Below are 5,554 nucleotides of genomic sequence, written 5' to 3' on the forward strand. Positions count from 1 at the left end.
AGGCTGTAAATCTTTACAGAGCAGAAAGCCCCATCTTTTTCCTGCAGAACAGCTGGTAGTTTTGAACGCCTGACCTTAAGGTTCGCAGCCTGATTCATAACCACTATGCTACCGAGTTCCTTGTACCTCAATATAATTCTGCTGAACTCCTTATTGGGAAGTCCAGGGCCTGCCCAAATTCCTTACAATGAAAATTCTAGGTCTATCTCCAGCTCATTTATATGAGTTACTCTGTCTTTTTTCTGGACATGAGCAGAAATTTTTGGTTGCTTTTAAAGCATTGTGGTGCTGTTGTATTTTCAATAATTAGAGGAATACATGTTGGTGTGTTCTTAAGCTGATTGCCTCCTGGTAGATTGATCAGGAGATGGGCTTCTTTTTTCACTTCTCTTATGATTCAAGTCAGAGTGGTTTTATCAGGTGTCAGTTATTTATGCTGTTCTGGTGTATAGCAGCTAGCATTGGTTCTTGCCCAGATGGTGTGATATTATAGGATGCGATTATAGCTTGGCTGTGTGACTGCAACTGCTGTCTCTCATTGGGAAAGGCAAGGAGAGAAAGATAAAAGGGGGACCAAAAACACAGACTGGACACTAAAGTCCAAAATCACCAATAAAAAAGGGGGTGGGGATATAGCAAAATATAAGTAAGACTTTAATGCCATTTTTTTGGCTTCTTGCCTTCAAAGGTGCCTGAGAAATTTCAAGATGTTTCTGTTGTGCCTTATGATGTAACTCAAGGCTCTATTTTTGGTCTTTTTTCTCCTTTATTGCATCTCTTACCTCCCCTCAAGCTCATGTAGGTGTTTCTCCTAGTGATAACCAGCCCAGGGCTGGCCAGACCCATTTTGAAAGACACTCCCATTTTAAGCTGTTCCTGTTGACTGCTCCCCCTTACTGTGCAGGTCCATGCATGTGCAAGGTAGAACTTCTGGGGTTGGGGTCTCCACTCTCAGGTACCATCTTTCGTCCCCAAAGTGGAGGTGGGCAGAGATAGGAAAATAAAAGAATGAATAAGAAATGTTCACATCTTTATCTCTAAGGATCGGTCCACACTCTGTGATGGGCATGCTCTCTTGACCTTGTGTCTGCTAGTTCCTGCTCAAAATGGCTTTGCTGGAACTTGCTGGCCACCACAAATCAGAAAACACCTTCTTTCTGGCCTCTGCTCCAAACCCACTTGCTGTAAACCTTGTAAATACCTTTTAAAACAACATCAAAGACTGCTATGTACATGGACCTTACCAGATGGAATACACAGAAATCAAATTGACTACATGTGTGAAAAGAGATGATAGAAAAAATCCATATCGTCAGCCAAAACAAGGTCAGGGGCAGACTGTGGAACAGACCATTAATTGTTCATATCATGAAGCTGAAGAAAATTAAAACAAGAGCATGAGAGCCAAAATATGACCTTGAACATATTCCAACTGAATTTAGAGATCTAAAGAATAGATCTGATGAATTAGATACTAATAACAGAAGATCAGAAGAGTTGTGGAATGACATCAAGAACAACATACAGGAAAAAAGGAAAAGCTCATTAAGAAGACAAGAAGAAAGAAGAGATCAAAATGTATTTCAGAAGAGACTCTGAAAGTTGCTCTTCAGGGTAGAGGCACTAATGCCAATGGAAGAAATGAGGAGGTAAAAGAGCTCAATAGAAATTTAAAAGGGCAGCTGGAGAAGACAAAATCAAATATGATAATGAAATGTGAAAAAATCAGTAGTAAGAAAACCAAAAAGGAAGAAAATGCTCAGAATTTCTTGAACTGAGGGATTTGAAGAAAAAATTCAAATCTTGACTTGAAATATTGAAGGATTCTATGGGCAAAATATTGAACATGCAGGAAGTATCAAAAGAAGATGGAAGGAATACACAGTCACAATGTCAAAAAGGCAATGGTCTATGTTCAACCATTTCAAGATGTAGCATATGATCAAAAGTCAATGGTACTATCAAGGGAGAAAAACAGAGAGTGGGACCCTACCCAGAGAAGCAGTGATGCCAGAGATGGAGGCAGAGATGATGATGTGGAGAGATGGAGTGGCTGGGGACTTTAGACCCAGAGAGGGAGACAGGCTGTGTGCTGACGATTGGGGGGCAGGCTTGCAGGGTATACCCTGTGGTTGGTTGATGATGCATGGAGGGGATTGTAACCATGGCAATGTAACCATACACGATAGGATGAATGTAAAACTAATGTTCTCCCACACAAACTATCATATAATTCACAATAAAACATTAAAAGAAAAAAAAAAAGTAAATGGTACTGAAGTGCTTCAGCTTTGCAGAGCCAGAAAAGTGGAGTTAGAAGGAACACTATGTCCATGGAAATTCCTGAGGTGGCCTTCATGGAACGACAAAAGGAAATGGAAGATAAAGTGACTAGTCCAGAGAAAGCTGAAGAAACAAAATTAAAACAAAAACCTGGAGGTTCATATTTCTTAATGAAACGATTACAGAAAGAGCAAAAGTATTTTGATTCTGAGGATTGCAATATGGCTAAGGCAAAAATGAAAGCACTCTGGTAGCATGGTGTTTACGAGTTGGGCTGGTGACCTCAAGGTCAGCAGTTCAAAACTACCAGCAGTTCTGCAGGAGAAAGATGAGGTGTTCTGCTCCCATAAAGATTTACAGCTTCAGAAACTCTATACAGGGTCGCTAGGAGTTGGAACTTGTCGGGGACTGGCCTCGACATAGGGGTTCGGTTCACGAGGAGGAGATACCTGGCGGCGATAGAGATAGCAAAAGAATACACAGACAGACAGAAGAAGGGAGACAATGAGGCACCCCAAAGCCAGGGTGGATACATCACTGGTGGGCAGACTTGGGAGTACAGGCATCGTGGCCTCTGCAGGCAGCAACTCACTGCCCTGCAATCTTTACTGCATGTCCTCCATCTTTTAATGCACTGCAATCTTTACTGCATGCCCTCCAACCTGTAATGCACATCTGGGGAGGCCTGGACCTCTGTTTTATTTAGGGGAGGAGCTTCACACCAAGCTGGGAGGGACTAAAACAGGATACAGCTAACATCAGTAATTTTCCAGACATTCAGGTAACTTTACATTGTACTTCGCTGGTTCGAATCCCAGGCCCGCAACTTGGTTTCTCAGGCTCAATTAACATATCTATAGCCCCTGAGCTCAGTTGGGGGAAGGTGAGAGGTAAGGACAAAAGGCTTGGGCGGAGTCCTGCTGTTTCGGCTTCCTGAGCCAGGTTTTCAGGAACTTGGCTGAATAGCTAATACTTGGGAGAGATTCAGGGTGGATGGCTTTTTTGTCTGTAGAACAAAGAACTGTGAAGTAGCTAAGATGTTTTTAGTTAATCCTTTAGAGAAAGGGTTGACCTTTGAAACCTTTAGTCTCGGCTTTAGGAGGTTCTAATATTTCTATGTGAATAATAAGGGCTCATATTTGCGATTAATAAAACATAACCAGATATTAAGATGAAAAACAATTTGCCATTAACTGTCAAGTGGCTAGATCTGTTACACTCGGGCCTATAGGGCCTTGAACTTCTGACCAGGCTTACACGGTCTGCAACAGGAATTGACTCCACAGCACACTACCACCACCACCACCACCAAGGCAAAAATGAAGAACAAGCAACTTCCTACTATTGCCCCAAATGAGACGTAGGTCACTGGTGACCACATTCCCACTCCACAGGACCTTCTTCAACAGAAACCATCACTTGTTGCTAGCAGGCTGGCCGGTTGATTCAAGGACCTGAACTGAATGAATCTTCTAATTCTCATGGTGTCTACTTAATATGTTATTTCTCAGCTTTCTATTTCCTTTCAATTCACTAAGTCATTTAAGACTGACAGCTTTTTGTGTGTGTGTGTGTACTGCTATTGTAAGAGAAAATACAGGGTTTTTTTTATTGTGCATTGATGAAAGGAACATGCTAGAGCAACATAATCTACTTGAATATAATTGTATATAGTACCTAGTGTAGTAGTGGACAGGTTTCAGATGAGCTACGAGATGAAGACAGACTAGGAAAAAGGAGTGATGAACTGCTTCTGAATATTAAGTCACAGAAAACCTAATGAAGAACAGAGAAACACCGTCAGATATACTGCCAGAAAATGAGCCCCACAGATGGGAAGGCATTAAAAATGCAACTGGGGAAGAGCTGTCTTCTCAAAGTTGAGTTGACTGTGATGATGCAAGTGAAGTAAATCCTAGTAAAGCCCTCGGGACCATCATTTGCTGATGGGGCACAACTCAAAATGAAGAGAAATAGCTGTAAACAACCATTAATAATCAAAACATGGAATGTACGAAGTATGAATTTAGGAAAATTGGAAATTGTCAAAAATAAAAATTAATGCATAAACATCAATATCTTAGGCATTAGTGAGCTGAAATGGACTGGTATTGGCCATTTTGAATCTGACAAACATGGTTTACTATGCCGGGAAAGACAAATTGAAGAGGAATGGTGTTGCATTCATCATCAAAAAGAACATTTCCTGATCAGTCATGAGGTACAATGCTGTCTGTGATAGGATAATATCCATGCACCTACAGGGAAGCCCAGTTAATACCACTATTATTCAAATTTATGTACCAACTACTAAAGCTAGTGCGGATGTAATAGAAGAATTCTACCAACTTCTACAATCTGAAATTGATCAAATATGCTATCAAGATGTATTGATCATTACTGGTGATTGGAATGCAAAGGTTGGGAACAAAAAGGAAGCATCAGTAGTTGGAAATATGGCCTTGGTGATAGATATAATGCTGGAGATCGCATGATAGAATTCAGCAAAATCAATGATTTGTTCATTTCAAATACCTTCTTTTGACAGCATAAGAGACTATACACATAGACCTCACTAGATGTAATATATATCAAATTGACTACATCTGTGGAAAGAGATTGTTGAAAAGCTCCATATCTTCAGCCAAAATAATGCCAGGGACAGACTGTGGAACAGGCCATCATCAGTTGCTCCTATGCAAATTCAAACTGAAGATGAAGAAAATGAAAACAAGTCCATGAGAGAGAAATATGGCCTTGAATATATCCCACCCGAATTTAGAGATCATCTGAAGAACAGATTTGATACATTAAACACTAAAGACCGAAGATCAGAAGAGTTATGGGATGACATCAAAACATAATACATGAAGAAAGCAAAAAGTTATTAAGAAGACAAGAAAGAAGGAAAAGATCAAAATGGATATCAGAAGAGACACTGAAACTTGCTCTACAGTGTAGAAATGCTAAAGCAAATGGAAGAAATGAGGAGGTGCAAGAGGTGAACAGAAAATTTCAAAGGTCAGCTCAAGAAGACAAAGTCAGATATTACAACGAAATGCACAAAGATCTGAAGTGAGAAAACCAAAAAGGAAGAATATGCTCAGCATTTCTCAAGCTGGCATAACTGAAGAAAAAATTTAATACTTGACTTTTGTTATTGAATGATTCTCTGGGCAAATTATTAAATGATGCAGAAAGCATCAAGAGAAGATTGAAGGAATACACAGAGTCACTGGACTAAAAGGAAATGGTTGATGTTCATTCGTTT

The 5,554-nt window shown here is 40.1% G+C and overlaps 1 pseudogene; it reads left to right on the forward strand.

The window, feature by feature from the left end:
- Positions 1–2,327: 2,327 nt before the first annotated feature.
- On the forward strand, positions 2,328–3,728 carry LOC102838167 (annotated as a pseudogene).
- Positions 3,729–5,554: the final 1,826 nt, after the last annotated feature.

Source organism: Chrysochloris asiatica, unplaced genomic scaffold (genome assembly GCF_000296735.1).
Source record: "Chrysochloris asiatica unplaced genomic scaffold, ChrAsi1.0 scaffold00263, whole genome shotgun sequence".
Classification (NCBI taxonomy): Eukaryota; Metazoa; Chordata; class Mammalia; order Afrosoricida; family Chrysochloridae; genus Chrysochloris; species Chrysochloris asiatica.